This window comes from Hordeum vulgare, chromosome 3H, assembly GCF_904849725.1.
Source record: "Hordeum vulgare subsp. vulgare chromosome 3H, MorexV3_pseudomolecules_assembly, whole genome shotgun sequence".
NCBI classification, from domain to species: domain Eukaryota; kingdom Viridiplantae; phylum Streptophyta; class Magnoliopsida; order Poales; family Poaceae; genus Hordeum; species Hordeum vulgare.
Window position 1 is genome coordinate 418,159,315 of NC_058520.1, and position 24,315 is coordinate 418,183,629.

The 24,315-nt window shown below is 43.8% G+C and overlaps 1 long non-coding RNA gene across 1 annotated transcript; it reads right to left on the reverse strand.

Moving 5' to 3' along the window:
- Positions 1 to 22,198: 22,198 nt before the first annotated feature.
- Positions 22,199 to 24,235, reverse strand: LOC123440076. The gene is made up of 2 exons (XR_006630273.1): positions 23,943 to 24,235; positions 22,199 to 22,863 (listed from the first exon to the last, which is right to left on the reverse strand). It is a non-coding gene; the product is annotated as an uncharacterized LOC123440076 (long non-coding RNA).
- Between the last annotated feature and the right edge of the window lie 80 nt (positions 24,236 to 24,315).

Below are 24,315 nucleotides of genomic sequence, written 5' to 3' on the forward strand. Positions count from 1 at the left end.
CCTGTAGTCGACATAACTAAAACTCCAGGTGGTTAAACCAAAATCACACAGAACAAGGGAGTACCTTGCTCTGGTACCAATTGAAAGTGCGTTATATCGACTAGAGGGGGGTGAATAGGAGATTTTTAGAATTTCATCACTGAGGAAATTCCTTTTGAGGAAATTCCTCACTGATGACTAACTTTCAGCGGAAACAGTAAAGGATCAGACGTGCAAACGTTCACACCAGCAGTATTTCAGAGTGAAGAATGTGAAGACAGATTGCACAGTAAGCACGCACGCAGAATACAGATGATGATTAACCATTGTGAAGAATTTGGGGTTGAGGAAATTCAGAGAAAGTCTTCAGCAAATTCTTCAAACAATCACAGTGAAAGTCATCAACACATAATACAGAGAAAGTAAAGAGTTGAGGAATTAGAACCCGATTCTTAGAGAAGACAGTCGTTGATGACCCAGTTCCAACTGATGTGACAGTTATACATCTGGTTTGGAGTGGCTTGGTATTGAAACCAAAGAATACCCAGTCCCGGGACACACAGTCCCTACCATATTCTCCTTGAGCTAAGGACAAACAGTCCTCCCCAACACTCGTGGTAAGTCTTCAGGGCAGACTTCCAAACCCTCACAAACTCGGTCACCCGGCGATCCACAATTGACTGCTCGATTGCTCTAGACCATGATGCCTAACCGTCTGGAGGATGCACATTCCTCAAAGGTAAAAGGCTTCAATCCCACACTAGTTTTGGTTTGTGGTTTCGGTGGGTGGTGTATTTCCTCACAGATGAATTACTCTCGAAGGCTCTGAGGAATTTGGGTTGCTCTTATGACAAGTGTCAGTTTCTAATGGAGCAGCCAACCAGCTAGTGGTTGTGGGGGGTGGCTATTTATAGCCTGGGAGCATCCCGACATGATTTGACACTAATGCCCTTAAATAATATGACCGCTGGAGTGGATAAGACCAGTGACTTGGCGTGGTTATCGAAACGGTCGGGACCCTCAACTGTGAGAGTCCTCATGTCACTCATATTCCTCACTTGAGGCTTTTGGTAGGATTAGGCTTGGGTTGAGAATCATGAGGAAATCCATTCCATAGTGTTACTTTGACCCCCTTTAATAGTACAGTGTTCCTATTCATCAAATGCGAAGAAAGTAAAACAGAAAACGTAAATCTTCACGCTTCAATTTCTTTAGAATGAATTTCTTCAGGAACCACCGGTCTTCTCAACATCAGTATCTTCATGAGGAATATCAATTTCATTGCAGATTCCTCGTGATTCATTTCTTCTGCTTCAGACCAATTTCTTCAACTGAAGATATACATTTTTAGGGGTCGATATTCTTCAAATATCTCAAACTCCTCAATGACTTATAGATCATGTCTATACTCACAAACACATTAGATACTTAACCTATAAGTCTTCAAACCACCAAAATCACTAAGGGGCACTAGATGCACTTACACATGGCACTCACATTATTAAGTTTGAAAAAGTTTTAACAAGCTTAGAATTTCAGCATACAGACAAGTCATAGCAAAAACAGGGTGTGACATGGGTAATGTCACCGGTGTAATGGAGTCCTTGTAGCTTGCTATGACTCGTCTACACGCGCTGATGACCGACACCTGCTTTGCTGGGTTACGTATGCCTGTCTCTGTACAGCTGAGGCACTTGAGTTTATGACTAGTTATGTCGACCCGGGTTCTTTGACATTGGAATGCTAGCGACACAAATGCATACGTGAGTCAAAAGGCGCAAACGGTCCAGGCTAAGGTAAGGTGGCAGCCGTGGGGTTAACCGTGCGTGAGACCGCAAAGGGATGCGATGTGTTACAGGCTGGATTCTTATGGCTTAGGATCGGGGTCCCGACAGCACACTAGGCCATTGGCGAGGGCCCCAACTCGGCAAGCCCCCTTTCGCCCTCCAAGTGTTCCCTCCTGCCACAGTGCCAGCTGCTACCATAGCGCCAGCGCATCCCTTATGCGCCAGCACAACACCCAGGTGTAGAAACACCTGGGTACATGTCGATACCATCCTCAGGCAGGTCAGGAGACTAACAAAGCATTTACTGTCCCTGACACTGCGGTAGATGGATAACAATGAACCATGTTCACTATATATCTCGTGAACCCACTGCTCAGCACTGTTGGTGACCCCTTTACCTATAAAAGGAGGCCCAAGGCTCAGTTATAATAGGTTACATAGTTTGGGCATTGGACAGCAAGAAATCACTGTAGCAAGTAACCCGACAACAAACACCTAATACAATAAACAAAGCAGAAGTAGGCTTTTACGCACTAAGCGGCCCGAACCTGGGTAAAAATGTACCTGGTGCTGATCACTAGCTGTGCTCTTGGCGCCACCCTTCTCCCCACCGAACGATCAAGGGATCCGAGGAGGTTCCCATAGGTATCACCTGACATCTTTGGTGCGCCAGTTAGGGGGATGATAGCATTTGCGCTAATCTAAGCAAGCTCTGCGCCGTATTTTTAGAAGTTGAGTGCACCGCCGCAGTTCCCCGAAGCGGGACATAGTGATGGTCGTTCCACTCTGCTATGGCCTCCTAGTGCCTGCGCGGGCGCGCTGCTGCGCAAGCGCATGCCGGGGAGGCGGAGACCCTAAGTCTGATGCCATCAGGATGATGCGCTGCTCCAGGACAGTACGTTGTTGTTGAGGGTGTGCCTGGGAGCTTCGGCGAGGCCTTCGGCGCATACTCCGGCGGACGCACCTCTGCGGAGTGATGCATAGCCGTCGAGGATGCGCCAACAGGTCCCGAAGCCCGGCACGCACTACAGCGAAAATGTTTTCTCCCCTGGAAGTGTCGCGTTGCCTCCAAATATGTGCTCAGGGGCTCCATCAGCACGGCCTGGCAAAAGAGAAAAAAATGTTAAATCCCGGAAAACCCATTTCCTACGCGATGGTCAAAGACTATTGGCAAGAACCTTGCCGACATGGAGGTTGCCACGGGGGTGTAACATCCGGCTTGCCGGGGATCTGAGGCCCCGACAAAATATTCAGACGCCCCGACACGATAGATAACTGACAAAAACTCTAGATGAGAATTTTGAGTAGATATATTGTTTCCCTTCTAGATATCCCGATCTTTTTATGAGAAACCTGCGCGCAGAGGAACCTTTCTAGGATTAGTGCACCTTGGTTCTGTTTGGAACTCGTTCAATGACCTGAACGGCCACAGAGCGCCTTCACACTATTTTGAACTTGCTCAACAAATAAAGCGGCTACGCAGCACCTTATTTTGCCTCGAGACGCGCTCGACGATTTAAACGGTTGTACTGAGTGCGGCAAGGAGTCTTTCCAGTAATGACCCCTCCGATGAACTGCTAAGGACCCGTTCCTCAAAGAACTGGCGGCAGGACCAGTCAAGCCGGCGAGCTTATGGAAAACGCAAAGGATGTATCATACAAAAAGGGGGATCAGACAAAAGGGAAACAATATTTCGTTCATTTGTTTGAGTCAAACTCAGACATATTACATGGATGAATTTTACTACTCTAACCTATGATACTGTCTTTGGTGAGGGACAATGCTTGTCGGACACGAGTTCAAGAAGACAAAAAATAGCTAGGACCGCGGCGCAACCCAGGCTATTTCCTCCTAGACCAGCAATGTGCATAGGAGAACGGGGCCAAAAGGGATGTCGGAGCTAGGAACCAGGCGCTGCCAGGAATATGGGGCAGCATCGGTTCTTCCGGCGCATCGGTCCCAACTCGAGAGGAGGAGAGCCGCGGACTAACTGTGAAGGTGCGGCCGGCAGTTACTCCGAGGTCAGATCCTCGTACCCAGGCTTAGCGTGCCGAGGGTCTGACCCGTACCTGCTGTTGTTCCATCTGTCCCTTCCTCGTCGCTCCCACGCGAGGAAGGGCTTTCAGTACTGCTCACGCTCTCTTCGCAACAGCTGAGGCATGCACCTGAGCTCCCATATAGCTTGACGGAGAGCAGGTTGTCCGCCATCATCTTGAAGCGGAGAACGTGCCCATCCCAGATATTGTGGGCGCGAGCGAAGCTCTTCCACCCATGGCCAAGGAACAGGGGCTGAGGCCCCGGTTGCTCCACGGCCACTAGTATGGCGCCATTGCCGCAGCCATGCACCCGGAGCCATAGCATCGGGAGCTTCTCATTCTCCATCGCCTTGGCGAAGGCGCTTGGGAGTTGAAGCCGGATCCTGATGCAGCCTCGCAGCTTGACAAGGAACTCCAACAGAGTCCTTTCAACATGAGTCCCTGTAGGGACGAGCCTCGGCAAAGGCGGGGGTGCTGGAGTAGCATCCCACCTTCCCCAGCCACGGCCTCCGCGGTGAACACGGCCCCTCGCCGCTCCGCCACCTCAGGCGCTCTAGCCATCCTCCGCAGTTGCGGCTCCTGATGTTGTGGCATGATCCGAACAGGATCCCCTCGCAACTCTAGCGACTGATGGTGGCCACCCTCGTCCCTGAACCATGATTAAGGGCGAGCGCCACCTGAAGCTAAAGAAGATACTGCAGAACAGGATGGGGGTGCTACGCGTTTCAGGTGTTGGATGGATGAGCAAAACCCCCTCCCAAACCCCCTAATTTATAAGGCAAGGCACGGGGGTTAGCCCTCCTCACTCAAGTGACCACCACCCCTCTCGTCCAATCGCCCATGGTCAAGGGCGAACAAGGAGCTGCCGTGCTGCACCAATGCATGCAAGGGCGGGCCCTGCCATGGTTGCGACTTTTAAGGCCACGACCGCCACTTGCCTGACCATTACTACGCATGCCTCGCACATGGAGGAAATACTTCGGGAGGTGGAACGGCCACTGTGCGCAAGCCTCTCCAGTTCGTGTGTTCAATGCATGATGTGGGGAAACACCATTAGCAACAGCTCCAGCCTACAAGATACCCTGTCATAGAGGCCCGTGCACCACTTTTGGATCGGCCCAACAACGCCTCGCACGCGTGTGTGGCCCAGGCCCGGGGGCTTCGGTGGACTGAAGACTGGGGTCTTATGTGCCACAGACTTGTTCATGGGTGCCTACAACCCCTTTCACGGCAAGGCACGACGAAGTCTGGTAGGAAGATTGAATCCCCAAGCTCACCAGGGCCACACCACTCCAAGGGTGTGAGGAATAAATCTAAGCTACAAGGCCCCGACAAGCCTTTCTTGCCAGGAAGATATCCAAGGCCCCGACAAGCCTTTCTTGCCGGGAAGACATCCAAGGCCCCGGCAAGTCCTCCTTGCCAGGAAGATTGACAAGGCCCCGGCAATCCTTCCTTGTCGGGAAGGCAGACTAGGCCACTTGAGAGGGCACCAGCTCGGCAAGCCCCCTTTCTCCCGCCAGGTGTTCCCTCCTACCATAGTGCCACCGACTACCACAACGCCGGTGCATCCCTCATGCGCCAGCACAACAACCAAGTGTTGAAACACCTGGGTACGTGTCGATACCATCCTGAGGCAGGTCAGGAGACTGACGAAGCATTTACTTTCCCTGACACCGCGGTAGATGGATAACAATGAACCATGTTCAATGTATAGCTCGTGAACCCACTGTTGAGTATTGTTGGTGACCACTTTGCCTATAAAAGGAGGCCCAAGGCTCAGTTCTAAGAGGTTAGACACTTTGGGAATTGGTCAGCAGGCACTCACTATAGCAAGTAATCCTACAACAGATACCTAATAAAACAAAAAAAGCAGGAGTAGGGTTTTACGCACTAAGCGGCCCGAACCTGGGTAAAAACGTTCCCGGTGTTGATTGCTAGCTCTCCTCTTGGCGCCACCCATCTCCCTACCGAACGATCAAGGGATCCTAGGAGGTTCCCATAGGTGTAACCCAACACTTTGGTTTCAATACCAAGCCGCTCCAAACGAGACGTACAACTTTCACAGTAGTTGGAACAGGGTCATCAACAACTGTCTTCATCGAGCTACTGGTTCTATTTCTTCAACTATCTCGTCTCCTCAATTGTATGTTGAAGACTTTCATTGTATTGTTTGAAGATTTTGACTGAAGACTTTCTTTGAATTTCCTCAACTTCAAATTCTTCACCTAATTTTATCTTCACCTGCTTATCCTATACTTGTGACCTCTGAAAACCGTATCTCTAAAATCTGACTAAGTACTTTGAAGTAGACGTTTTTGCATTCCTGATCTGGTTCTATTTACGCTGCACTCAGTTCATAAATGAGGACTTTCCTCACTAGGAATTTCCTTAGTGATGAAATTGTAAAAATTGCCTATTCACCCCCCTCAGGTCGATATAGCGCACTTTCAATATATCTTCACAAATTCCTCAAGAAGACTTGATATGAACTCCTTGGTGACAAGAAACCCAATGTGAGTTATTTCAAAGTCTCGTTGCAAAATGCTGGATTAGAGATCCTCGCAAAAATTCTAAATTTGGAACGAAAGCACTTGAAGGTTTTATGCTTGGTTACGAAAAGGACTTGCACACCTACAGAGTCTTCAACACCTACCACAACAAGGTTTTTGAAATTGTAGATGTGCGGTTCGATGAAACTATCGGCTCGCAAAGAGAGCACTTGCCTCCTGTGCAGGATGAAATGCGTCCTCAGGAATACATTAGGTTCAAGGCTATTGAAGATATCATACCCACTGAAGAACTGATCTGGAATTCATCGCAAACAATGAAGAAATAAATGCTGGTGCTCCTAAGAAAAATGGCGTTGAAGAAAATCCTCAGCCCCAACAAAGTCGTCAACCTCCTCATCCGAGAGTGGCTACTGAAGTGTGGATTGACAAAATCCTCGATGACATAAATGCACCAAATCCCCTCACATTGTCAAAAGCTTCACATTGGAATAACTTTTGTGGGTACCTTGCTTTCGTCTCTATCACATACCCTGCCAAAGTTGATGAAGCATTTATGGAGCCTGATTGGATTCAAGCTATGCAAGAGGAATTGCATGTTCAAGCTTAACAATGTGTGGGAGCTTGTCAAGCTACCTAATCCTCGCAAGCACAACATCATCGATACCAAGTGGATCTACCGTAATAAGCAAGATAAAATGGTCAAGTGGTGAGGAATAAAGCTCGTCTTGTAGAAAAGTACTACACACAGGTTGAGGGAGTTAAGTTTGATGAAACCTTTTCACTTGTTGCTAGACTTGAAGCTATTCGTATATTTCTTTCTTATGTTAACCATCATAATATCATATTATATCAAATGGATGTGAAAAATGCATTTCTCAATGGTAAGCTTGAGGAAGAAATATATGTTGTTGAGCCCCGAGGTTTCGAAGATCCTAAGCATCCCCACAAAGTCTTCAAACTCAACAAGGCCCTCTATGGCCTCTAGAACGCCCCTCGGACGTGATATGATACTCTCAAGGAATTCCTCATGAAGAAAGGCTTCAAACCTGGTTCACTCAACCCAACTCGTTTCACAAAATCCTATGATAATGAATTATCCACATGCCAAATATATGTGGATGATATCATCTTTGGTTGTACTGACAAACGTTACAGAGATGAATTTAGCTACATGATGAGTGAAGAATATGAAATGTCCATGATGGGGGAGTTGAAATTCTTCTTAGGTCTTCAAATTCTTCAACAACACAATGGCATCTTCATATCTCAAGAGAAATACCTCAAGGATGTCCTGAAGAAATTCAACATGCAAGAGTGCAAAGGTGCCAAGACTCCTATGCCCACAAGCAGCCACCTCTGCAGTGATGAAAATGGTAAATATGTCGATCAAAAGGTATATCACTCCATTATTGGCTCTTTAGAAGAATTTAGGCGAGATATTATGCTTAGTGTTTTCATGTGTGCCTGTTTCCAAGCAATATCGAAGGAATCAGACCATAAGGCTGTGAAGCATACTCTTCGATATCTAGCTCACACACCAACACTTGGATTATGCTATCCCAAGGGCTCGAATCTTCATCTTGTTAGAAATTATGACTCTGACTATGTTGGTGATCGCGTGGACCGCAATTCAACATCAGCACATGCCATTTCCTCGGACGATCCTTAGTGTGTTGGTCCTCGAAGAAGCAGAACTATTGTCACTATCTACCATTGAAGCTGAGTACATTGTTGTTGGTTCTTGTTGTGCTCAATTGTTATGGATGAAGCAAACCTTCAAGGACTACGGCATCAACGTGAATAATTCCTCTCTACTACGACAAAGTGAGTGCTATTGTAAGTGCATCTAGTGCCCCTTAGTGATATTGGTTCATTAAAGACTTATAGGTTAAGAGACTAATATGTGTGTGACTGTACACATACACTATAAGACGATCAGGAGTTTGAGTTATTCAAAAATATCGACACCTCAAAATGTATGTCTTCGGGTGAAGACTTTGGTCATTCCTTGAAGACTTTGATAGCGAAGAAATTGCTATTCCTCATGAAGAATTTGAAAATGAGGAATTTGGTGTATCCTGAAGAAAATGCTCTGAAGATTTTGAAGCTTGAAGATTTTCTCTTTATGTTTCATTTTCTTCTTTATTGAGTCATAGGAACACCGTAGTGTTAAAGGGGGTTGAGGTAATACTAAGGAAAAGTTTCCTCATGCTGCTCATCTAAAAACCTACACATACCAAATCGTTCAAGTGAATCCTTTGAAAATCTCTCACAGCTTAGTCAATGTCTTCAGTGACAGAGATGAAGTTCTTCTGGTCGGTGAAGAAATTATACTAACTTAGGAGTTAGGATTTTGCCAGTGCGAACTGCCTATCAGTGAGGAACATGAGAGACATGAGGACTTTCACAATTGAAAGATCTGACTGTTGCCGCGCTGCGCTCCACCTTTCCCCAATCTTATCCACCCAATGGTCATATCATTGGGGGCATTAATGTCAAATCATGTTGGGATGCTCCAAGGCTACAAATAGGCCCCCCCCCCACAACCACTAGTTGGCTAGCTACTCCGAGAGAAACTAACATTGGTCATTTAGAGCAACCCATTCCTCGAGGACTTTGAGCGAAAATTATCAAGTGAGGAAAAACCCCAAACACCCAAACCAAGCCCCAAAAACCCGAAAGTGATTGAGCATCACTGAAGAGATTGTTCGTGTGTGGAGTCTTTGCTTGTTACCTTTAAGGACTGTGCATCCTCCAGACGGTTAGGCATCATGGTCTAGTGCATCAAAGAGTAAATAGTGGATCTTCGGGTGACCGAGTTTGCGAGGGTTTAGATGTCTACCCTGAAGACTTACCACGAGTGTTGGGCGAGGACTATGTGTCCTTAGCTCAAGGAGAAAACGGTAGGGACTGTGCGTCCCGAGACTCTGTGTACTTTGGTTTGAATAACAAGCCGCTCCAAACGAGACATACGACTGTCACAACAGTTGGAACTAGGTCATCAAACCATTGTATTCATCGAGCTACGGGTTGTAATTCCTCAACTCTTTCACTTTCTGAATTGTATGTTGATGACTTTGATCTTTACTGTTTGAAGAACTTGACTGAAGACATTCCCTAAATCCTCACCTCAAATTCTTCACTTAAGTTATTCATCACGTGCTTATCCTGATCAGGCGACCTGTGCAACCCGAAAGTTTCACTGCACTCTGAGGACTAAGCTATAGCCACTTTTGCACATCTATTTGAGTACTTATTCCTCCGCACTTTGTTCATGACTGAGGACTTTCGTCACTAGGAATTTCCTAAGTGATGAATTTGTAAAAATCACCTATTCACCCCTCTCTAGTCGACATATCACACTTTTAGCTCTCAATATTGCTCACAACCCAGTTCAGCACTCGAAGACGAAGCACATGTTGATTCATCGTCATTTTCTTTGTGATCATGTGCTAAAGGGTGACATCTTCATCAACCACATGAAGACTGATGAACAACTGTCTGATACCTTCACTAATCCCTTGGATGAAAAGAGATTTTGCAACTTGTGGTGCAAGCTAAATATCTTAGAATCTTTGAATGTTCTTTTGAAGGACAAACATCATAACACTTGTGCGAAATTGATGACTTAGATGTGCAACACACGAAGTAACATTTTTCTATTTGTTCACATATTATTCATATGTGTTCTATTTGAAACTCATAAAAAGTCTTCACAAGGTCCTTGTAAGCTAAATAATTTGCGAACAAAACTTTAAAATTTTCATATTAATTTTTTGGCGATAACCGCTCAATCCTATCCCACTTCTCATCACTGGAATTAACCCATGATACCCCACTATCTCCACTTCCGAGTACGTGGTGACACATGTCAGTACGATAGCAAGGGCTAGTGATATGGATGTCCAAATTGTTCGGATGTTCATTTTTCACTCCCTTTATAAATACCCCACTCCCTTTCACTAGTCACAATTAATCTACACTTCCCCATCGGTCCTAAGCTCAGACCCAGCACCGGAGCTAAGCTTCATCGTCACTGGAGAGTAAGAGCTTCACTGCCTCGACCTCCTCGCCGTCATACTTGCATCGACGCGGAAATCTTCACTCCATCTCCGCCGTATCTGTCTTCCACCACCAAGTTAGGGCGCGGGAGATCTGGACACACGAACTTCTCCATTCAAACTCCTAGTTCGTCGTGTTCATAAAGGGTAATTAAAATCTAATTTTACTTCCCAATTTTGATCCCTATGATTTCCACAAAATCATCAAATGGTGTTTATTCTTCAACAATCCATTCCACAAAACACTTCCAATCTACTTTGTCTTGTGTTTCTTCACTAAATTGTGATTTTCTTCAAGATTCCTCAATTGTGTGAATTGTCAAATCTGGAAAAATATGGAACCTTAGAAAAAAACACTTACTGAAAATCCTCAAGACTAGTGTTGTCAAATTCCTCAATTTGTATTCTTTTGAAAAAAAATCTGAGAATGCATATGACTTCTTCAAATTCTTCACGCCTATACTATGTTAATGTGTACAAATGTGTGTTGATGAATCTCTAAGTTCTCATCAAATTCACTCATTGGCAGTGTTCCTCGAACAAAAAATGCATACTTCATCACGATCCTCAAAAGTACAAAGTCATCAACTGAAGAAAATGGCTAGTGGTAAATACCTTAGAAAGGAGGAAAGAAGCCATAAGTGCACACTGCCTTTCAAATAAATGAGGAGATATATGATGAATATTGCACACCAGATGAAGTCACTCACGACAAAGAAACCCAAAAGCAGCGCAAAACAAGACTTCAAAAGATTGAGAGGGGATGGGCGAAGGAATGGAGGGCATACAAATATGTTACTCCAAAGTACATGAAGAAATTTGCACTTAATCCTCCATTCCAAAGACCACCATTCGATGAAGAGAAAATAGTTGATCCCACTAGCATCACGCGTGGTGAGGAATTTCCTCAAGAATGGCAAAGCATCAAGCCAAACTGTAGAGGCAATCCACTAAACTAGTGAGGAAAATGAATGAGGACTCTCAAGATGTTGTTGCTAGGCTACTACGAGTGGCAATGTGCCAAATAAGGAAATATCAAAGAATTTTGTTGTCAAGCAGAAGTCTTCAAGCTCAATGCCCTCATGGCCAGAACCCTCAATAGCAAAGTCCTCACAGCAAATTCCTCAAGAAACTTCAACAAGAGAAGGGCTAGTGCCCTCTGTTGCTGCCACATCTTCAGTCGCTGCCACAAAAGCTTCAATGCAAGTGCATCTTGCAATGTGTCAGCAGACGACCATCTTTTCAATTACCTCAGGGGCATCTGCATTTGTATCTGCTTGAGAAAGTCCTCACACTTCTTCAAGTGGCATTTCCCTGAAGACTAAAATGACTACTGGACATGGTCAAAGACCAAGTCCACATAAGAAGCAGGTTTTCTTCAAAATTCCCTCAGAATCTAAGCATGATGAAGAACTTGAATTCATCAAAAACAAGCAACACAGAGTTTCTCATGAAAGGGGTACTCAAATCCCTCTTCTTCTAGATCCAAAGGATGTGCTAGGCTTCATTGACATATGCCACAAGGATCCAAAAACACCTATTAACGACTTGGATCTGACAGCTGGTACGAGTCACGTTCTAACGGCTTCCATGGTTGAAGAAAAATGGAAATATGAAATGGCTCACAGAATCAAAAAGTCACAATATAAGAAAGAAACAATTCTTATGAACAACATCCTAATCCTGTCCTCTTAAGAACTGGTAGCAATGCAAGTAGAAATGAAGGGTCACACTGAGAAATTTGATAGATACTATACTGATTGGAAAGGACTAAAGGTCGGATTCGTTAACAAGGCAATTTCACCTATCAATAATCACAATTCAAGGGTTGCAGCACAATCGCAACAAAAAATTCCTCACGCCAGCTCATTTGTTGTGCGTGCCGAAGAAACTTTTGGGGTAGCTGAAGAAATTCATGCTCCTGAAGAAATTGCTAGGGGAACTTTGAGTGTTGCGCCTGAAGAACAACCACTAATCAATGATGAATAGGATGTGGGTATCGCCTCTACACCTCCACTGATCAATGATGAATATTGGGAAGCAACATACCCAAATTCGCCAATCATCACTCCTCTCACTCAAATTCCTTAGTCTCGTGATGAGACTGAATAAATACTAACTGGATCTTAAGGGCGTGCTACTCCCCTCAAATCCATTCGTGAAGAAAATCGACCTGCATCAGCTGAAAAAATCCACACGCAGACTACTATTGAGGAACCTGTTGTGCAAATTCCTTAGTTTAAAACTATGCCAAGGGAAACTATGATGATATTCAAGCCAAATCTTCAGCCAAATCCATCACAACCCTACAAAGGCATGAAGAGGGTCATATTCAACAAGGACGATCTTTTTGCTAAGCGCAATTCCTCATAGGTGAATACCCTTATGACTTAGCAACAATGAGATGCAAAAAGGTTCTGGACTTCAAACCGGATTAATTTATATGCCTTAGTGATGTTTGATAAGAAAAAATCATCTTGTCAGTGCAGCAAGTTCCCCTTAGTGATTTTGGTGTATTGAAGACTTATAGGTTAAGAAACTAATGTGTTTGTGAGCGTACACATGCTCTATAAGTAGCTCAGTACTTTGAGTGATTCGAAGAATATCGACCCCTAAAAATGGATATCGCAGGCTGAAGACTTTGGTAATTCCTCGAAGACTTTGAAAGCGAGGAAATTGGTATGTTCATGAAGAAATTGATGCGAGGACTTTGAAGCGTGAATACTTTTGTTTTGTATTTTAATTTCCTTTCTTTTGAGTCATAGGGCCATTGTACTATTAGTGGGGGTCGAGGTAAAACTAAGGAAAAGTGTCCAAGTGATGCTCATCTCAAAGCCTACACATACCCAATCCTTCGAGTGAAGCTTTTGGAAATATTTTATAGTTTAGTCAATTTCTTGAGTGATAGAGATAAATATCTTCTGATCTCTAAGGAAACTTCTTTAACTGAGAACTTAGGATTTCGTCAATCCGAATTACCTACAAGTGAGAAATAAGGGAGACATGAGGACTTTCGCGACTAGAAAGTTCTGAACGTTGCTCACTCTATGCCAACGGTCCCCAACCTTATGCACATATCAGTCATATCATTGGGGCATTTATGTAAAATCATTTCGGCATTGCTCCCACTCTATAAATAGCCCCCCCATAACCACAAGCTGGTTGGCTCCTCCGCAAGAGAAACAAACACTTCTCATTTGAGAGCAACCCATTCCGCGAAGACTTTGAGAGAAAATCATCAGTGAGGAAAAACCCCAAACACCCAAACCAAAACCCAAAAACACAAAGTGATTGAGCATCACTGAAGATATTGTTCCTGGTTGGAACCGATGCTTGTTACCTTTGAAGACTGTGTATCTTCCAGACAGTTAGGTGTCACTTTTCTAGAGCATCTAGTAGTAAATTGTGGATCGTCGGGTGACCAAGTTTGTGAGGGTTTGGAAGACCCCCATGAACACTTACCACAAGTGTTGGTACTGTATGTCCTTTGATTTAAATACCAAGTCACTCCAAACTAGACGTACCACTGTCACAATAGTTGGAACTGGGTCAACAAATCATTGTCTTCACCGAGTACAAGGTTCTATTTCCTCAACCATACTATTTCCTCATTTATGTTTTGATGAAATTGATTGTTACTATTAGAATAATTTGACTGAATACTTCCACAATTTCCTCACCCCAAATTCTTCACTTATCCTGTTCTTCACCTGCGTATCTTGAACACGCTACTTGTGTCAATTCTCTGCTTCATTTCATCACGAAGACTATGTTGTTGATGTGTTGCACGCTCGTGTGAGTACTTAATCCACTCCTCGTTGTTCATATTAGAGCAATTTGCTCACAAAATTTTTTCCTCGGTGACTAATTCATAAAAATCGCCTATTCACCCCCCTCTTAGTCGATATAATGCACTTTCAATTGGTATCATATCAAGGTACTCCCTTGTTCTATGTGATTTTGGTTTAAACATGTGGAGTTTTAGTTATGTCGACTATAGGTATGATCAAGGTCACGTCGGAATGTCCTACCATTGAATGGACGGACTACCCCTAATGGAAGAACAAGATGCGCATGCATCTTGAAGCGATTGAAAACGATCTCTGGTATGTTGTTGAAAATGGTGTTCCCTCTGTCACCCCAACTATCAACGTTGTTGATGTGAAGAGATTCAAGCAACTCGACTCTCAAGCAAATAATATAATCCGTGGCCATCTGCGCAAAGGTCAGTATGGCAGAGTGAGTGCTTTGGCATCTGCAAAGCTCATCTAAGACAGGTTGTCCAAGGTCAACGAAGGAGTGTCTACTCAATGTGACTGTCGGGTTGATGTTCTTCGCAATCTCTTCAACCGCTTCAAAAGACTAGATAGTGAGAGTTATCAGCAAACCTTCGATCGCCTCACTCATATCTCCAATCAGCTACAGGCTCTTGGGGTCAAATACATCACCAACCTTGAGGTGGTGAAAAAAGTGCTGAGATCTCTTGATTCTTCATTCAATACACTGATTCTGATGATTCGAGAGTGAAGAGACTACAAGTTACTAGATCGTGCTGATATTCTTGAGAGACTCAATACTCACGAATTCCAACAAGCTGAGAAGAGAGATCTCTATAGACTAAACTATGGAAGATCTAGTGCGCTGAAGGCAAAGGTTGTTTCCTCATATGAAGAATAAGAATCTGATGGCAGTCCTGGTGATCCTGAAGAACTTGGTGAGAAATTGCTATGCTCGTCACGAAATTCCAGAAGTTCTCGAGACGAGGTCAGTTCGGAAAATCTTCAAGAAGATATATGAGGAAATCAGAATCTTCATCTGAGAACTACAAGAAAAGAACCTACCATAAATGGAAGAAGTCTAGTCACTACATTGATGATTGTCCTCGTTGGGTGAAGAAATCAATGAAGAAGAGGTACAAGGTTGAAAGTTCTGTTGACTCAATGAAAAATAAGAAATCTTCAAAATCCTCATCTTCAAAGTCCTCATCGCACAAGACGAACAATTTTAGAAAGGCTCGGGCACTTATTGGCAAGGAAATGGATTCTAAGGAAGAATCTGAGGAATGTTATGAAGAGGAAAGATCTGAGGAGGAGTCAGAGTCTGGTGTGCCAAGCCTAGCCCTTGCTACCACATTCGTCAGCAAATCCATCTTCGACCTCGAAGAAAATGACGACGTCAACAACAGTGATAACTGCGACAACGACTTTGCTCCCGCCTATTTCTTCATGGCAAAAGGTGCCAAGATACCCAAACACACTTCCTCTTCTGACTCAAGTGACTGTGAACCTGATGATTATAAAAAACCCAGTTACTACAAACTTTCTAATATTGACACTTTATACGTTCCAAATGTATCTATAATTTATGCTTGCTCCATGCATGTTTTGGGTGATATTGCTATGTGTTTTGTACACTTTCGTACCTTTTCAACATATTTGGACTAACCTACTAACTTAGTGCACCCAGTGCCAGTTTCTGTCTGCTGATGTCTGTGAATTGCAGGTTTATACCCATATTTATAGTGCCCGAAAAATTCCACAAAAAATATATAAACAATCAGCGTTCCAGAAGACTCCAGATGGCCGAAGGAGGGCCACAGGGGGTCACCAGGCCCCCAAGCGCCTTCGTGGCGTGGCCTGCCCCCTGGCCACGTAGGGAGGTCGCCTAGGTGGGGCCCACCCCCTATGGTGCCCTACCTTGCCTCCTATTTTTCCCCGTGGAGGGATCCTGATTTCCGGAACCCTTTTCTTGAGAAGCAATTCCGATCTCCGCCGCCATCGCCAACAAGTTTCGAGGGACCAGAATTCCTGTGCCGGCACTCTCCCGGGACGGCGAAGTGCCCTCGGATTCATCTCCATCGATGTTGCTTCCTCCCTCCATGAAGCGGGAGTAGTTCCTCCTCGGGGCTGAGGTCTTCTACTATAGCTATGTGGTTAATTCTCACTCCCATGAGGTGATCTTGATTGTGATCATAGGCTTTGTTAACCTAGGGTGATCCCATGATGTTTCGCCTTCTTCTATGTATTGGGTTGATGTACTCACTTCATCTTATATAAAATAATCCCCGAGACCATGGTGATAGCGGTCTATTGGACATGGATGATAAGAATATTTTCATGAGTGATTTCCTCTTTTGTGAATTGATTGAAGATTGAGAGTCTCTTGGTGCTTGTCTTTGACTATCCTTGAGATACGTTGTGGTGATTGTGGTACTTTCTTTGGATGGCCGCGGTGACATTGGGAAATCCATAGATGAGAACTATGAACTCGGAGGTCTGCTTTTGTAGCCCTACATAATTCTCGTCCTCTTTTGATCACAAAGGAATGACCTACAAGTACATCACCATTGCATGTTTTAGTGGAAATATCATGTGATTTGACTATGTTAGTGTTGTTGGGTGTTGCCACTGGTGAAATTATGAAGCCTAGGACTTATTTCTCACCATTGTTACACCGTTTATGCTCACTTTTGTCACTTTTTATTACAGCTTTATATTACCTTTCTTTGCCACACCTATCACCCATATTTTACCATCTCTTTGCTAAACTAGTGCGCCTATACAATTTACCATTGTATTAGGTGTGTTGGGTACACAAGAGACTTCTTGTTTCTTCATTGCAACGTTGCTTGAGAGAGACAATCTTCAACCTCTACTTCCCTGAGTTCGATAAACCTTAGGTCATCCACTTGAGGGAAATTGCTTCTGTCCTACAAACCTCTGCGCTTGGAGGCCCAACATAGTCTACAAGAATAGAAGCATGCGTAGACATCAAGCTATTTCTGGCACCGTTGCCTGGAGGTGAGTGCTTGAAGGTATATCTTTAGATCTTGCAATTCAATCTTTTCGTTTCTTCTTTTTATTTTCACTAGTTAGGCTTATGGAAAACTGCACTCTTAGTTCGCTACTTGGGGAAGGCCGCTTTACCACATCCGTGGTAGAGAAGTCTCCTCCACCTACTGAATGTATCCCATTCAAAATACCACTTGGGATAATTGAAATAATTTGGAATGATTGTTATACAGGAGATGGAATAGTCAATCCTAGTATTCATTTGTTGAAACTTATAGAACTTTGTGAGTTGTTTAAGATTTCAGGTTTGACAAGATATGGAGTCATGAGGAAATTATTTTCCTTGTCACTAGAAGGAAAAGCATTGGAATGGTATAGGCTACTAGATGATTCCACCTACGGGATTGGGAAGAGATCCAGTCTCTTTTTTACTCCAAGTTTTATCCTCTTCAGGAAATCCATGAGAATAGGAATTATGTTTATAATTTCTATCCTCATGATGGAGAGAGCATAACTCAAGATTGGGGGAGATTGAAAACTTTAATGCTAAAATGTCCTAACCATGGGCTCCCCAAAGATTATGCTTGTGTGGAGAGTAAGAGTACCTTTTTGCATGTGGATCATGGTAACAATGCTTTATGTGATACTTATATTGTTGAGTTTATTCATGATCCCACTGAAAATTACTATGAGAAGGGAAAATATGCTTATAGATATTTCAATAATATCGAGTTCCCTCTCTTTATGTTGATGGTTTTGAAGCTGCACTTGTTTTGCCTTCCTATGCTTATTGCTTTGTGCTTCAATGAATTATTATTGCAATATTCCTATGCATAGGAAGCACGTTATACTTAAATGTGTTTGGTATTTGCTTCTTGATGCTCTCTTTTGTTATACAACTGTTATTCCTATGAGAGGATCATTAAAATCATAAGCCTATCTGTATGGCTATAAGGAAAGAGCTCTAGGGAGACAACCCTTGTTATCTTTACTTTGAGTTTTTACTTTCAGTTTTTAGTAGTCTTGATGTGTGTTACTACTGTAGCAACATCATTGTATCTGTATTTTTAAGCTTTGTGCGAAGTTTTACCTCCGATTGCAAGAAAGTTCAAAAGTTGTGACATGTTGTCCAGAAACAGATTTTGTGTGCTTGACGGAAAAATTCACCAAAAATCACGAGATAATCTTTTTGATCTGAATTGTTTTGAGAGTATGCTCTATACAATTGGATTTCTAGCGTCTGCTTTGAGTTTTTAGATTTGAATTGCATAAGTGCCCCTAAAAATTATTTACTACCTACTCGTCTGTTTTTCACAGATTCTGCCACGTTTTGCGTTTTCATCGTTTTGCAAATCTTAAGCTTGATTTTTCTTTGCAAAAACATTTTGGAAATCTTGAGAAACAATATCTCTTCATGAAAATCTTTATTTCTACTAGAGAAAATATATTTTATTATGGGTACTAACCACTCTAATCAGCGTATGATGAGTTTCGTGTGAAGGGACTTCTCAAGTATGCGATGGCAGATGATGAAAGAAGATCCATGACTGTCAAGTGCTCAAGCTTGGGGATGCCCCCATGCACCCCAAGAAATATTCAAGAATACTCAAGGGTCTAAGCTCGGGGATGTCCCTGTGCATCCCCTTCTCCATCAACAATCATCAGTTCGTCCTTCTCCATGCTATATTTTTATCACTTCATATGTTATGTGCTATGCTTGGAGCGTCCCGCATAGGTTTTCTTAGTTTTGATTGTTGTTCATAACAAGTTGGACCCTGGCCTTCTTTGTTTGGGAGAGAAACACGCTCCACTCCACCCTAGAACACAACATAGGTTTTCATGTTTATCTTTTTGTGCGTTCTTTATCTTTTCATAACTGCTATCACGTTTAGCTCTCAGTTTCCATGCTTTATCTTTTTAAGAGCTTTTCTTTAGGATTCTTTTGGAACTCTCTTCACTTATCATGTTTATCTTGTTTAGAGAGTTGGCTTGTTGCACTGAGTTGTGTGTATTGCATGAGTAGGTAATTGAGGTTGTTGTTTAAGTATAGTAGTAACTTGCAATAGTTTTGAAGTATTGATTTGAGTAATGTTTGGAATTTTGGTGTCAATAGCTTGAGACTATTAGTGATAGGCGTCGTATTTTGGGAAATCCGTGTGTATTTTCAAAAATAGAAAAATTAGTTGAGAACTCTAGCTACTAGATGGATCGCTAACCTCTGGAGGGGTCGGAATATATAGAGTACCCTCACGTTATCATGGGTCGAGGATGCGCAAGGATAACCAAACCCCCAAACACTCCTCCTCGGGGTACTTCTCTCTTTGTGAATCTCCTGAATAGATAGAGAGTTACCGATAATAAGTGCATGAGTTTTTCGGACTAATGCGAGTATTCAATTGTTGGCACTTCCACCATCCATATTTTGCTAGCCTCTTCGGTACCGTGCATTGCCCTTTCTCATCTTGAGAGTTGGTGCATACTTCGCCGGTGCATCCAAACCCTTGGCATGATACACTCTGTCATCATAAGCCTCATTATATCCTTCCTCAAAACAGCCACCATACCTACCTATCAAGGCATTTCCATAGCCTTTCCGAGATACATTGACATGCAACATCCACCATCTCATGACTTGATCTTAATGTCATACATGCTTTTGCTTGATGATAGAGCCACATGCTAGTTGGGCCTTGATACGTCTCCGTCGTATCTATAATTTTTGATTGTTTCATGCCAATATTCTACAACTTTCATATACTTTTGGCAACTTTTTATACTATTTTTGGGACTAACATATTGATCCAGTGCCCAGTGTCAGTTCCTATTTGTTGCATGTTTTTTGTTTCGCAGAATATCCATACCAAACAAAGTCCAAACGCAATAAAAATTTACAGGGATTATTTTGGGAATATTTATGAGTTTTGGGAAGAAGAATCAACGCAAGATGGTGCACGGAGTGCCCACAAGCCCACCAGCCGCGGCCAGGGGGAGGGCTCGCGGCTGGCAGGCTTGTGGCCACTCCTTAAGGCGGTTGGCTCCCTTCTTTCGCCGCAAGAAAGATCATATCCGGAAGAAAATCGTGTTAAAATTTCAGCCCAATCGGAGTTAAGGATCTCCGGGACATTAAGAAACGGTGAAACGCAGAATCTCGGAGCGCAGAAACAGAAGGACACAGAGAGAGAGACCCAATCTCGGAGGGGCTCTCGCCCCTCCGCCGCCGTGGAGACCATGGACCAGAGGGGAAACCCTTCTCCCATCAAGGGAGGAGGTCAAGGAGAAGAAGAAGGAGGGGGCCTCTTTCCCCCTCTCTCCGGGCGGCGCCGGAACGCCGCCCGGGACATCATCGTGTGACGGCTATCTACACCAACACCTCCGTCATCTTCACCAACATCTCCATCATCTTCCCCCATCTATATTCAGCGGTTCACTCTCCCGCAACCCGTTGTACCCTCTACTTGAACATGGTGCTTTATGCTACATATTATTATCCAATGATGTGTTGCTATCCTTTGGTGTAGATAGTCGTTGATGTCTGAGTAGATTATCGTTGTCCTATCGGTGATTGATGAATTGCTATGATTGGTTTAATTTGCTTGTGGTTACGTTGCTATCCTTTGGTGCCCATCATATCATCGCGCACGTGGATCACACCATAGGGTTAGTTGTATGTTGATAGGACTATGTATTGGCAGGCTAGAGTGACAGAAGCTTCAACCTAGCATAGAAATTGATGTATATGGGATTGAAGGGGGGCCAATAAATCTTATTGCTATGGTTGGGTTTTACCTTAATGAACGTTAGTAGTTGCGAACGCTTTCTAATAGTTCCAATCATAAGTGCATAGAATTCCATGTAAGGGATGACATGCTAGCAGAGGCCTCTCCCACATGATATTTGGTATCGATCTAGTAATGTATTCAATTGCTTAGGGACAATTCCGCAACTCCTACCACCACTTTTCCACACTCGTTAGACACTCGTAGTTGTTTCTTTATATAACTAGCCCCTAGTTTTATTTACTTGTTCTTTACTTTCTTGCAAGCCTATCCTATCACTCCTACAAAGTACTTCTAGTTTCATACTTGTTCTAGGTAAAGAGAACGTAAAGTGTGCGTAGAGTTGTATCGGTGGTCGATAGAACTTGAGGGAATATTTGTCCTACCTTTAGCTCCTCGTTGGGTTCGACACTCTTACTTATCGAGAAAGGCTACAATTGATCCCCTATACTTGTGGGTTATCAAGACCTTTTTATGGCGCCGTTGCCGGGGAGCAATAGCGTGGGGTGAATATCCTCGTGTGTGCCTGTTTGCTTTATCACTAAGTAGATTTATTTGCTGTTCTAACTTGTTCTCTATCTTTAGTTATGGATATGCAACACGAAATACCAAAAAAAATTAGGTGTACTTCCTACTCATGGAGATGGGGAACCTCCTAAAACCCTCGAGGCTCGTTATGTGGAAAATATTATGCACTTCTTTAATAATCCTGAGAAAGCCCCATTCAATTATACTAGTTAATTTCCCATGCGTTGCAACGGGGACATGTGATTCTTTTGATTCGACATGAATTTTTTCAAATATGAAACGAAGCAGTCCTTGATAAGGAACATTAATGACAATATACACTATCCTATTATCCACATATAAAAGGTATAAATAAATAAAAATTATGTCATGATATTGCGGCAACAAAGAAAAACCATTGTCTTGTCAGGATTGCATGCGATTTATTGTGTTATGTAATGCAATTTCTGCATGTGCATAATATAGTTTTGGACTATAATTTTTCTCCACATAACCAATTATACTTATGCATGTCATGATCTTAATTTTGTAGGGTTGGCTACTTCCAAAAATGATGTAGCAAATATTAACATTCGACGCATACATGACCAGAATTTTTTTTGTTGGCTTCGACTGTTTTAACTGATGCTATTATGTATGAAAAGGAATTTCTCCAACTTATTTCTGTAATGTCGAACCAGTCGCTGAACCATGCAATATGAGCGTTGAGACACGAACGACAAATAAAAGATGGGTACCAAATTCTGATTTTTCATAATCAGAACATGCTAAAACCACACACAATATTTGCTCTAGTTATGTTCCACCAACAAAAAAAATACTAATAAAAGCAAGTTGTAGCGTCGAAACATGAACGACAAATAAAAGATGGGTATCGAATTCTGATTTTTCATAATCAGAACATGCTAAAACCACACAAATATTTTCTCTAGTTATGTTCCACCAACAAGAAAAGTACTAATAAAAGCAAGTTGTGTGTGGGGATCAAGAACATATGTAAGCATTTACCACTGGACCTGAATATAATGACGTTCTTTTTCTTCCTCTCCTACTTCTATCTGAGTGATTTCACTGAAGTAAAGACTTGGCAAACAAATGTTGAATCTGACAATTCAGCACTACCACAACTATTGAATCAAACTGAATTGGACCAAATCAAACCAGTGCACGTTCTCGCGAGGCCAGGAATGTACAGGGAGTAGGATGACCTCCTCAACACGGAGACTCTGCTTGTCGGTTGCCACCCTCTTGCCTTGGAGCTTGTTGTCAGCCGAGTACCCCATCTACACAATGTATGACATCACCCTCCTTTGATTGGTGACGGACGGCCATCGATATCCATACCACCGTCAAAGCACAAGGTCAATTCGATCTTTCTTCTGCCCATAGAAGAATCTACAAACAAGTCAGTTTTATTCAAAAATCAGCAGCTCACTTTTATTCATACAACAACATCATGTCACTTCATTAATGAAACAATAGCAACACACGGCAGCATTATGACAAGGATGTAAAAAAATGAGAGACAGAGGGGATGACAACCTTCGCTGCCAGAGGGGGTGGCAATCAGTTGCTTTAGTTGAAGAACATTCGGAGTACGGCATGGGCGCCAACACAGAGAGAGGAGGCAGGATGGCGTCGACCAAAGACTCGGACGAGGCACCACTGCCGTACTCGTCGGAGAAGAGCCCGATGATCGAGATCGAGTAAATGATCCCATCGAGACTGGCGGAGCCACCGATGCAAACGAGGGCAAGGGTTGGTCCAGGGAATCGACCTCGATGACGCGGCTGATGGCAGCGTCTATGCATGGGCGGTGCTCGAGTGGTAGGAGGGTGGGTGCCGGACAGGCTTTTGGATTTCGTTATGGAAAATATACCGCCCCAGAACGAAATTGGCGAAATTCGGCTTTTCGGAAAAAATCAGAAAATTCCGGACGGAAAGCACCATCCAGATTTTGAATTCCTGAACGAAAAGTGAGCGAATTTTGAACGAAAATGTCCCAAAAATATTAAAATAGTGCAGCAACAAGAACGCAGCAGGACCAAGTTGAACAACAATGATTCATCTATTGCTTATACAGAAACGGATCAAATACTGTCCAAGTCTCGCGCAGCCCGCAGCCGCACCTGCTGCATGATTCGATTCAGCGTGCAGCAACAAGTACGCAGCAGGACCAAGTTGAACAGCAACGATCCATCTACTGCTTATACAGAAACGAATCAAATACTGTCCAAGTCTCGCGCAGCTCGTAGCCGCACCTGCTGCATGATTCGATTCAGCTCCGTCCGTCCGGACAAGCGCACCTGCGCCCCATCCAACAGCTAGTGCGCCACGCCATGGAAAAAGTGAGTACGTCAGGCGTGAGGAGAATGGGATCCAGGACGAGAAGGAAGCGCGAGCACATCTACCGCGATCGAGGATGGCGCCGCCGCTTACACATGAGTGGGGGAATTCTTCTATAGGGTTCGTACCTCTGTTTTGGCCTTTTATATTCTTCTATAGGAGGGTGGGCGCCGGCCGCCGGAGTCATCGGCGTCGGCGCCTATGCCGGCGCGGCGGGCATGTGGATTGTGAGCGAGGAGGAGGAGAACCTCGCGCCACAGTCGTGGGAGGAGGCGGGCGCATGGCGGAGGAGGACCGAGATCAAGCTCCGAGGGGAGATCTGGGAGTGGCTATCACGAGGGACGACGGTGGCAATTTTTCTTCGGAGAGATATGGGATTGGGAGGAGCGAGGGGGTTGGGCGTGGGAGGTGGGTTCCTGATCGTGGCCGTTTTCTTTATATCGTGGCTTTTCTTTTTTCTTTCTATTATGCCTGCGAAGGGGAGGTGGTGATTGCAGGGGA